Source organism: Podarcis vaucheri (assembly GCF_965113315.1).
Source record: "Podarcis vaucheri genome assembly, chromosome: 8".
NCBI classification, from domain to species: Eukaryota; Metazoa; Chordata; class Lepidosauria; order Squamata; family Lacertidae; genus Podarcis; species Podarcis vaucheri.
The window spans coordinates 3403872-3416227 of NC_138766.1; the positions used below are offsets into that span (position 1 = coordinate 3403872).

The 12356-nt window shown below is 45.0% G+C and overlaps 1 long non-coding RNA gene across 1 annotated transcript; it reads right to left on the bottom strand.

Moving 5' to 3' along the window:
- Nucleotides 1-501: 501 nt before the first annotated feature.
- Nucleotides 502-3695, bottom strand: LOC309538936. The gene is made up of 3 exons (XR_014222525.1): nt 3596-3695; nt 1845-1963; nt 502-1647 (listed from the first exon to the last, which is right to left on the bottom strand). It is a non-coding gene; the product is annotated as an uncharacterized lncRNA (long non-coding RNA).
- Nucleotides 3696-12356: the final 8661 nt, after the last annotated feature.

Consider the following 12356-nt stretch of genomic DNA (forward strand, 5'->3'; position numbering starts at 1 on the left):
TATTTATCAATCCCAAAATCAAGACTGATGCAACCTTCTTCTTTAGTAAAGCAGAATATATCAAAATGTGTCTCTCTGCTACTTCTCTTTTACTGGCCATGACACAAAAGAATGCAGGGCATGTAAATCTGCCAGTTAATAAACCCAAAGAATGCTTTTCTCGGCTGAGTAAAGATGAGGCATAAATTGATGATCAGCTAACCTCAGCTTGAGCAGATGCCCACAAGATTTGGTGACATCTCCATCAAAGGAAGAAAGCAACCCACAGTGTGAAGCAAGCAGAGGAAAATGTGATTGTATTGGGATATTTCACAGATAGAATCCGAAGTATTGTTGACGTTAAACCTCCACTTACTCAGTGCAATTATGAAGTTTGCCAGAAGATGGCACTCTCTCCTTTCATTTGTTAATTCAAAATGTGAATCAAGTAACTACAGCAGTGGCTTCTGTTCGATTCAATTATTCAAATTAATGCCCTCCCCCCCCCCCGTTTTTCATGTACAGTAGAACCTCAAGAGTCCTACAGTTGGGTTAGAAATATAATGGGAAATAAAAACATTTGGACAGGGATCCAAGGAGGCTGTTGTGTAGACAGAAAGAGCTTTGTGCTTAAGGAGAGAGGGCTCTGTGCTCCACTATTGTCAAGTGGCCACATACCACAGCATGCAGAGATCACAGGATTGAGACCTACGAAATCTCAAAAGCTAAAGGAATTGTCCAATAACAACATGTTTAATCAGAAGCAATAGCCATTGAGTTAAATGGGATGCACTCACAAGTGTGCATAACATTGCAGGCTAAAATTTCCAGTATCTAAAGGTGATTCTTCAGTGCCCTTTCTAGCAGCTTGCCTTCGAAATGACTATCAGAACCAAAATTAATTATGCAAAACAAGGGAAATCATGCCAATGCAGATAATTTGCATAATTTGCACATGAACCCTTTTTCTTGGAGCAGAATTTGAGCTGCCTCCGTGCTGAAATGTTATTATGTTTTTAGTGCAGAATACACAGTGACACAAGCTTCCATTGTCCTGGATTTATTCCCTAAACATGCACAGAAGCCAGAGTCCTAACAGTAAGAGTCTTCATGCCCACCCAGGACTGCATCCCTTTAGATGTTCTAAGAAACCCAGGTCCACATATCTGGTTTGAGCATTTCAAGTTCACTTTGCGCTTACTTTGTGGTGAGCATATTTTTACACAGCTGCTCACGCCTTACCTTTCCACTGATCTGGATCATCCCACAGATGCATTTTCTCTGAAAAAAATCCAGGTTTTAATTAGCCACTAAAGCCTAACATTTACTTCTGAGTAAACTTGTACAGAATTGTGCAATACTAAAAAGAAACATCTGGTCAAGCAGGGTCGTCACAAAGCATAATGGGGGAGGGGAATGAGGTGGGAGAGTCATCATGCAGTAACGTACCACACGGGGGAAGATCACAATTTTAAATTTACAAGGAAGTGTTTACACAGGAGATTATTTTTTATAATGCCATGGTCCACTTCAAGATTTTGCCACCTCATTTTGGTACATGTGTAGATGAAACCTCAATGTTTTGGGACCATATCATCACCAAAGCAACTTACCCTACAGGATGGTTGCGATCTTAAATGAGATAACAACTGTATGGCCCTTTATATGCTACAGTGGAAATGATGGCGGGGGGCGGGGGGGAGAGAGAGAGAGAGAGAGAGAGAGAGAGAGAGAGAGAGAGAGAGAGCTGTGCTCCAACAGGGAATGTGCAGAGCAGGCTCTGTTCTGCATGTAGCCCTTCTGGACAATTAAAACCCCACTAAACAACTGTTTGGTGTCAACTTGTGGTGAATGTAGCCTCTTACCTGTGCAAGTTGATGGGATTTCTTTTTTTTAAAGGGCTCCACTTGCACAGCTGCAGTTGCTTGATTGGTTTGGGGTACCAAAAGTACAATTCTCTTCCAGCTGGAGATATGTGGTGGATCTATACACTGGGGGGTGGGGAGCTATAAATAAATCTGAAACTAAATTGTTATAACAAAAGAAGAAAAATGCTATGGAAAAATGCATCAAATTTTTTTGCTCTCTAGCGCCATCTGGTGTTGCATGTTTATAATGCATTCAAAACGCTGTTTTTTACTAATGCAGCTAAGTCCCTACATGCAGAACCATACAACCCTCAGCTAGATTCAAGGTGCTGGATTTTAAGCTTTTCTGGTTATGACTGATCATGATTCATAGGTCATGCAAAGCTCATTTTATACATGCCTGTTCACACCAGTGTATGCAGCACAGTCACCTAAGGATTCACGGCTGGATGACTGAATTTGCTTCATTGAAGAGCATTGTGTCATGTTTTGGATGCATTATTCCAGAGCCAAAATAAACATTAAAAATATATGAAATTTTCCAAAATATATTTTCCTTGGCTTCTATATGGAATATAAAATATGAAATTTATATTTTGAATCAGAAAAACTTACTGCTTTAGATGTGTGGGCCTCTTATGATTGTTCCAGTAGTAAACTTAATCTAAATCTCACAAGCTGTCAAAAATACTAAAATACCCCTGCAAGTCATCCATCAAAGGCTGTCAGTTACTCATTAGTATTGCATGCCAAACCTCAAAACCCATTTTGTGCAAATACCGTTGCATGTCAGTTATCAAAGACTGTGAAATGTAGATTTAAGACATTTCTAGGCTGCTTTCCACAATAGCACCCAAAGCAGTCTATACTAAATATATTGAAGGTAAAGGGACCCCTTACCATTAGATCCAGTCGTGACCGACTCTGGAGTTGCGGCGCTCATCTCGCTTTATTGGCCGAGGGAGCTGGCGTACAGCTTCCGGGTCATGTGGCCAGCATGACTAAGCTGCTTCTGGCAAACCAGAGCAGCACACAGAAATGCCGTTTACCTTCCCGCCGGAGCGGTACCTATTGATCTACTTGCACTTTGATGTGCTTTTGAACTGCTAGGTTGGCAGGAGCAGGGTCCGAGCAATGGGAGCTCACCCCGTCACGGGGATTTGAACCGCCGACCTTCTGATCGGCAAGTCCTAGGCTCTGTGGTTTAACCCACAGCGCGCCACCTGTGTCCAACAACATATATTAGCAATAGCTAAAAGCAGCCAACAGCTTGTCAGCCAAATGCAAGGCAGAACATAGGTTCTTACAAAAGGAGAGCAAAGGAGAACAGCTCTTCACTTCAGGAGGCAGATCCTTCCAGAGCCCAGGCCTGGAACTACAGCAGGAAACGCCATACTCAGAGCCATCACGGTTCTAATCTGACCCATGGAAGATACCCAAAATTGGGTTTGATCTCCCAACTGCAGCTGGTGTGTGAGCTTAAATATGGAAGTAATAAATATTTTTACATTTCAACTGACAAATACTGTAAAATACCAAATAACTGAAATAAAATATCATTGGATGTCAAATGCAGATATAAAATACTCATCAAATATTGTAAATCATATTCAGTCAACATCAAAATCCACAGAAGGGAATTCTGGAGAGTAAATTCATTCCAGCTCCAGCTCATTCACGCAGGCGCACTCACACACACTTCACTGCTTATTATTCCAATCATTAAACGATGATCATGCATAAAGAACCCGTCCCTGTCTCCAAGGATCTCACTATCCTCGTCGTAAACTGGCAAGAGAGTGTATTTTAACACAATGGCTTCATGCTTTTCACATTTAAATAATGTTTTCAAGTACATAGGTTGGCAAAGGAACATGGTTGCATTGTTTGCTCACCAGCCAGTGATGCAAGGCACAATCTATTGTGATGTTCATAATGCACAATGCATTTTCATGTGAATCATATTCATTGGTCTAACTTCCCTTTCTCTGCTTTTGAGCATATGCGCCTAGAAAAATTGTCTGCGGAACATTCACAGCCCTTAACAAAACGTTATTTTTCTTCGTTACATAAATCAGGCACTGAGTGGCACCTTTTACCATTTTAAAATGGCTTCTCTCATATTAAACACAATAATGGGTTTGCCTTACAGCTTGTGTGTTATATTCCTCAGTATATTCTCTGATGTAGGGAAAAGGTGATTGTCTCTGTTATCTGTTTGCTATCTGTGGAGGGATTAGAGTCATCATGAGCCCCTCTAAGCTTTGAATAAACAATGCTTTATTGGTTCATGTCACTGAAGGCTGAACACAAATGAGCTGAGTAAGACATCAAACCATCCTCTTTGCTAAAAGCTTTGAGGGTCTGCTCTGTTGCACAGTATAAGTTGTGGACAGGCAGAGCCTTAACTCATTCAGAAATTCTAACAAATGCTTAGTAGAATTTGTTTAAAATCAAAACTAGATCTTCCCTTTTTCAAGCATGCAGATGCGTAAGTCCTCATTAGTGATGGGCAATTCCAGCTCAGGAGGTTTTCTGAATGTCCCACAGGCTCCACCCCCTTCGTGTACTTAGCCTAGCCTACAAGGAACTGCTGAACTGGCAGAGGCAGGGAGAGCCCCTTCCTCCCCCTTCCTCCTCTTCCCTGGTATGCTGGTTGCTGGTATTCCAGACACCAGGAAGGAATATGGAGGAAAGGGGCCTCTTTTTTGCAGTCATTGCAGTTGTAGGTGCTGCCAGGCCAGGTAGTAGGCAGGCAGTTTCCATCCTGCTTGGATTAATAATAATAAAAATAAATTTTATTTATATCCCACCCTCCCCAGCCGAAGCCAGGCTCAGAGCGGGTAACAACAGTAAAATGATAAAACATTCTAAAATCATTTCATTATAAAATTAATTCCAATCAGATTAATGGCAACCATTGGGCTAGAGTTCTGTGAGGATTTCCAAAGGAGGGAGTCAGGCTATGCCCTGGCCAAAGGCCTGGTGGAACAGCTCTGTCTTGCAGGCCGTGTGGAAAGATGCCAAGTCCCGCAGGGCCCTGGTCTCTTGGGACAGAGCGTTCCACCAGATCGGAGCCATAGCTGAAAAAGCCCTGGCTCTAGTTGAGGCCAGCCTAACCTCTCTGTGGCCCGGGACCTCCAAGATGTTTTTGTTTGAAGACCGTAAGGTCCTCCTTGGGACATACCAGGAGAGGTATTCAGAACAGCATTCTGAATGTTGGCGGTGGGAAGGAAAACCCTCCTCCCACCGCAAGTCTTCAGGACAGCCATCCGAAGGCTGGCGCAGGGAGAAGGGCTTTCCGCCCCACCGCCAGCCTTCGGAGCAGCCTTCCAAAGGCTGGCGGTGGGGCAGAGAGCCCTCCTCCCGCCGCCAGGCTTCAGAGCATCCTTCCGAAGGCTGGCGGCGGGAGGAGGTCTTTCCGCCCCACCGCCAGCCTTCGGAAGCCTGCTCCAAAGCATGGCGGTGGGGCAGAGAGACCTCCTCCCGCCGCCAGCCTTCGTAAGGATGCTCCGATGGCTGGCGGCGAGGTCTTTCCGCCCCACCGCCAGGCTTTGGAGCAGGCTTCCGAAGGCTGGCGGCGGGAGGAGGTCTCTCCGCCCCACCGCCAGCCTTCGGAGGAGGTCCAAGGACAGTGGGGAAGACGCGCTGCGCTTCCCCGCTGTCCCGGAGATTTCCCTATGGGCTTTCGCCTTGCGAAGCAAGCCCATAGGGAAATTCGTTTTGCGAAGTGCCTCCAAAACAGAAAACCCTTTCGTCTAGCGGGTTTTCCGTCTTGCGAGGCGTTCGTCTTGCGGGGTACCACTGTATTGGAATTCAACTTCCCAAGAATGCCAGCTTTCAGAGGAAAAGGGGAAAGAGAAGAAGCATTAGTAGAGGTGGAGCAGGATTATTTCCAGGAATTATATAGTTACCAACTTCAAATACATTTTGAGCTCTGCCTAATGAAACAGCAGAATCCAGAAAAGCACCTCTTGTGTGTGCTATATGCTAGGATGCTGGTAGCGCTTTGGTCTAAACCACTGAGCCTCTTGTGCTTGCCGATCGGAAGGTCGGTGGTTCGAATCCCTGAGACGGGGTGAGCTCCCATTTCTCTCTCCCAGCTTCTCCCAACTTAGCAATTCAAAAGCATGCCAGTGCAAGTAGATAAATAGGTACTACTGTGGCAGAAAGGTAAACAGCGTTTCCATGAGCTCTGGTTTCTGCACAGTGCGGAAGTCCCACTGCACAGTCCCATTGCGCCAGAAACGGTTTAGTCCTGCTGGCCACATGACCCAAAAAGCTGTCTGTGGACAAACGGTGGCTCTCGCTTCAGGCCGAGGGAGCGCCACACCCCATAGTCGCCTTTGACTGGACTTAACCGTCCAGAGATCCTTTACCTTTACCTTACGTATGCTAGGATAGGATATATTTATTAGATATTGTCCTTCCTTCCTCAGGTTTGTGAGTTCAGAAGAGCACTATCCCTTTGAAGCTTAAAAGGTAAGCTTAGATAGGCTACTTGCAGCCTTTTAGCTTAAGTAACCCAGAATTAAAATAACAATCACACAAACGGTATTGTAAAAGGTAAAAATAACATTTACGCACTCAGAATACTTGTTGAAGAGTAACAGATGCAGCAGCTTTGTTCAAGCAAGCTTAAAATGTTACTTCGGTTACAAAGACATATGTAAGCCTATCTTAAAAATGGAGTCTGAGCAGATGTTTCTTCACATTGCTGACTTGGTGAGGAAGGAAGAGAGGAAGATGCTGTGTCCAGGCAGATAGGAGAATATATAGCTACTACACCCTCCCCCCCTCCCCCCCCCCCGGTCAGGGCACAGTGGGAGTGTCTCACAGAAGTCTCTCTAGCAAACTTACAGGAAAACTTTATGAACTTCAGCTCCTATCATGTGCCTATCTAGCAAAACATGAATTGTCAGTTTTGACTGCATTTTAAATATCCCACATACTAAAAGAGTTTGGATTTGATATCCCGCCTTTCACTCCCCTTCAGGAGTCTCAAAGCGGCTAACATTCTCCTTTCCCTTCCTCCCCCACAACAAACACTCTGTGAGGTGAGTGGGGCTGAGAGACTTCACAGAAGTGTGACTAGCCCAAGGTCACCCAGCAGCTGCATGTGGAGGAGCGGAGACGCGAACCCAGTTCACCAGATTATGAGTCCACTGCTCCTAAGCACTACACCACACTGGATCTCATACTAATGGGTTACGTTACTGCTTTTTGATTGATGGGGCTCCTGTAGTTCTCTTCCAGTTGTAGCTGTTGGGTGGAGCTTTCCCCTCATTCTAGGGGAAAGAATGGTTGTGTTTGAAGGCCTAACTATTTATGGTCTTCTCCCCTGAACCTCAACCCATAAGAAGAGCCTGAGCACAAGAGACTTCCCCCCTCTGTGATTTTTAGCAACTGCTATTCAGAAGCATTACTGACCATAGCCAGGATGGCTAGTAGCCATGGATAGTCTTAATCTCCATGAATCTGTCCAGTCCACTTTTAAAGCCATTCAAGAGAGCCAGTGTGGTGTAGTGGTTAAGAGCGGTAGACTCGTAATCTGGGGAACCGGGTTCGCGTCTCTGCTCCTCCACATGCAGCTGCTGGGTGACCTTGGGCCAGTCACGCTTCTTTGAAGTCTCTCAGCCCCACTCACCTCACAGAGGGTTTGTTGTGGGGGAGGAAGGGAAAGAAAGGAGAATGTGAGCCGCTTTGAGACTCCTTTGGTTAGTGATAAAGCGGGATATCAAATCCAAACTCTTCTTCTTCTTCTTCAAGTTGGTGGTCATCACTTTCTCCTGTGGGGGCAAGTTCCATAGTTTAACAATATGTAAAGAAAACTGAATATTCTAGCATTCGGCTTCATTAGATGTCCACAAATACATGAACATAACACTAGTTGGTGCTGACGGTGGAATAGTGTTGAGAGCTGAAGAAGTGTGGATCCACTTTCAAATATTTACTCAAAGGAAGTTCAGGTGTTGAGCCATCCTTTAATGATGTTCTAACTATGGGATGAACTGAGGATGAACTTCCTGAAAGACTCCAGGAAGCCCTACGGCATTTTGATGCAGCAGGAGCCTGAGTTTAAAAAGAGAAATGTGAAATTAAAACTCCCAGTTTCACATTCTTAGTCTATTGCATCAATGCTTACCCAGAGTAAGTTACATGTAGTCCATGATGCACCCACACCTACGCCAGAATCGAAACAGGAGCTGCAAGCCTTCCTCAGGCTGCCTAACTGCTACCACGTGCTTCTCCCAAATACGGCGACCATCTTGGAGCCACCTCACCACCTGCTGGGGAAGAGAGTTCCTTGGAGTTGGGCTCAGCAGCAAGAGGAAGTTTTCCAGAATGTCAAGCAGTTCCTGACTGCCGGTTCAGTGTTTATACATGGTGATGAATAGCAACCATTACTCCTCACTGCTGATACTTCACCTTATTGTGTCAGTGCTGTACTTAGCCATTGACTGCCAGATGACACTAAGGCACTGACTATGTCACCTACTGAGCAGTATGGGATATCCAGAAAGAGCAGTCCAATCCAACATTTCCCGTTTCCTGGAATGGGCACTCAGCAGAATGTGGGTCCAGCAGGGAGGACTTCCTATCAAACTTCCCCTGGGTGCGGCCAGGTAGAGTTGGGCGTAACTCATAGAAAAGGCTGGTCATGGTCATCTCTCCCTCCCTCCCCCCCTCTCTCTTGCATGCATCTTGCTACCACTGCATCTCTACAGAGACATTGCTAATTGTTGCATCTGAGGCAAAAAGGCTCAGACTCCATCATCCTTATATATTTACAAATGCACTTGGAATTGCAACCTAAGCCTGCCTACAGTTTGCTACTGAATGTGAACTGTGGATAAACTCTGTTTTATTCTAAGAAGATTGTTTTTGTGCAATTGTTCAAACATGATCTGTATACTATGCTGCTTCCCCCCCCCCTCCCCGGCCAACCTGAACCTAGATGGAGAGATTGCAGAGCATTCCCACCCTATGAGGGCCTGGCTTTCCCTTAAGGGCAACATTGCATTCAAAGGACAGCAAAAAAGGCATCCTCTGTATCACTTTGTTCCAGCTAGTCACTCCTGCCCAGCTCACTTCTGCCCCTTCTTCTTTTCACTGCCAACCAACTCCAAGGACCTCCCCAAGCCTACGGCATTCAAAGCTGAAACCCTAAACCTTGTGTTTGCCTCTGTCCACTAAAGGTAAAGGGACCCCATACCGACTCCGGGGTTGTGGCGCTCATCTCGCTTTACTGGCCAAGGGAGCCGACGTTTGTCCACAGACAGCATCCGGGTCATGTGGCCAGCATGACTAAGCCGCTTCTGGCGAACCAGAGCAGCGCACGGAAACACCGTTTACCTTCCCGCCAGAGCGGTACCTATTTATCTACTTGCACTTTGACGTGCTTTCAAAGTGATAGGTTGGCAGGAGCTGGGACTGAGCAATGGCAGCTCACCCTGTTGCAGGGATTTCATAGAATCATAGAATCATAGAGTTGGAAGAGACCACAAGGGCCATCGAGTCCAACCCCCTGCCAAGCAGGAAACACCATCAGAGCACTCCTGACATATGGTTGTCAAGCCTCTGCTTAAAGACCTCCAAAGGAGGAGACTCCACCACACTCCTTGGCAGCAAATTCCACTGTCAAACAGCTCTTACTGTCAGGAAGTTCTTCCTAATGTTTAGGTGGAATCTTCTTTCTTGTAGTTTGGATCCATTGCTCCGTGTCCGCTTCTCTGGAGCAGCAGAAAACAACCTTTCTCCCTCCTCTATGTGACATCCTTTTATATATTTGAACATGGCTATCATATCACCCCTTAACCTCCTCTTCTCCAGGCTAAACATGCCCAGCTCCCTTAGCCGTTCCTCATAAGGCATCGTTTCCAGGCCTTTGACCATTTTGGTTGCCCTCCTCTGGACACGTTCCAGTTTGTCAGTGTCCTTCTTGAACTGACAATTTTTTGAGCCACCGACCTTCTGATCGGCACGTCCTAGGCTCTGTGGTTTACACCACAGCGCCACCCGCGTCCACTAGCACCCATCGAAGAAGGGGCACCACTCCCCTTGGCCCTCTGATGGCTTCCTGGATGGGCCCTCACCAGCCTTTGTCCCCTGCTGATGCCCAGCCAGCTTCTTGACTCTTTAGCCTAACTAAATCCAGGGGCTTTCCATGTTTGGAAATGTTTAATCAAACTTTGATTAGTTCTAACCTCTACTAAGTTCAGGAATTATGGGGACGATCTGGCACCCAGGAAGTTAGGGGGATCTGCTACTTCACAAACCCAATAATAGTATATTGTCTAAAGCACAGTGCAATGTGCCTAGTACAAAGATTGGCAAGCACAATGTTAACTTTACAGACTATTTCTTTACCACCTAGCATATTTATTCTTCTTGAGAGACAGTTCTAGTATATTATTTAGCACTGGAATTTCTCTGTGTGTTCATGTTGTTTCAAAAAAGGCCAAAGAAAAGCCAGGTCAATTATAAATAGAATATTAAAAGCACTCACATTGCCTACACCTTGCATTGTAAATACTTTATGGATTTCACCTTGGAAAAAGAAGCTGCATAGAACAGCTTTGACTCTTAGTAAATCGGTGGCTTTTAGCATTATTTAATTAAATATCTGCCTAACAGCATTAGTAGGGCTAGAAGGAGAAGGAGAAGAGGAAGATCAGCAAGTAGAACATTCTTTTCAAATGTGTTTTCTTAACTTCACTATGAAAAATTGAGCATTTTACATTTTACATTTCTGTAAACAAATATAAATATAACATAATGTTGAACAAATAACTCTTACATTTTGAATCTATTGCACAATACTGCAAATTATTATTTGTGTTTTTGTTTGATGGGAAGCAGATTCAAGCATCCATTTAACCTCTCATCCAGCAAGGGAGACAATTTCCTATTTCATTTACTACTTCTTTTCCTTTATAGCTCATGAATGGAATTCCCTCACTGCACTGCCGCTGTTGATGAGGCACATCTGCCCAGACTTGCTGCTATTGGGCAGGCAAATGAGTTCATCAACTGCAATAATTTTTATTTCATCCCACACAAGGCACATTATTGACATTGATGGAGGATGGTGTGGGAGAAGCTACAATGCAATTATCTTCCATAGCTCTGCACTGTGCCAGCCTGCCAGGCTATGGATGATACAATCATGATCTGGATTGAAAGGCACCCACCCTGAACGGAAGTGGTTCTTGCAACTGTATAGGGGAAGACCATTAACAGCAGGACCATTAACAAACAGTCTTTGGCAGACTCAAGACACAGTAGAGGTGCATCACTTCTAGGCTGCCTGTGCTGGAAGAGTGTGTTGTTGGACATGCGCTACATGATAGCCTGGTCTTTCCTGAGCATGTGCTGCTACCAGGATATAAACAGGATTGCTACCAATATGACAGGGATACAAGAGAGGGCTATGGTTTGCAATGCAATCTCCCATTGCTGTGCAATGAATATTAGCCATTGATTGGGATTCTTATCATAATGCATGTTTTTGTATGTTCTGCACTCATTTTGTAAATAAAATTAATTGCACCCGTGTGCTTCAGTCATATACAGTGCTTCAGTCGTACATAGTATACTCCTCTTCTCGCCAACGCTGCCAACTCCACCCACTACTTCTCCCCGCCCCCTTCCTTTGGGCATCCTTTTTCTAGGTGGTGGGGTTGGGGGAGAGCAAGGGAAAGGGGCTGTGGGGGAAGTCAGCAGCGGTGGGAGTGCAGGGGGCACATGTTCTGTTTTGCCTTAGTGACAAAAACTCCTGGGCCAGCCCTGCATAGGGGAGTCCCTCTCTCTCTCTCTCTCTCTCTCTCTCTCTCTCTCTCTCTCTCTCCACACACACACACACACTCATCCTGTTTGCCCTTTTCTGAACCTTTCCAATTCCATAATATCTTTTTTGAGGTGAGGTGTTCCGAACTGTGCACAATGTTCCCAATATGGTTGCACCGTAGATTTGTATAACATTATAATATTGGAGGGTTTTCTTTTCAATTCCTTTCCTAGTGATCTCTAACATGGAGCTTGCCTCTTTCACAGCTGCCACACACCTGGGTTGAAATCTCCATTGAACTTTCCACTATAACACCAAGGTCTCATTCCTGGTCCATCACCATCAGTTCAGACCCCATGAGTGTATGTGTGAAATTAGGATTATTATTCTTTTCCCCGACCTATCATTTGTTTACTTTGAATTGCATCTTCCATTTTGCCACCCATTCACTCAGATTAAAGGGGTTCTTTTGGAGCTCTTCACAATGTATTTTTGTTTTAATGACCTTGAGCATTTTAGTATCATCACAAACTTACTGATTAGCAAGCCTCACACCACCAAAATTGTGTATAATGGACAATTTCTAGCCTTGAGCCACACTATGGGGTCAGTGGTGAACCGGGAAGAACCAGGACTTACATGCCTTTCTGAGGCATCTGGTGCCTGTTTGTGCATTTTATCAAATTCTCTTTCTCATGTGTCCTTCAAGATATAGAAAC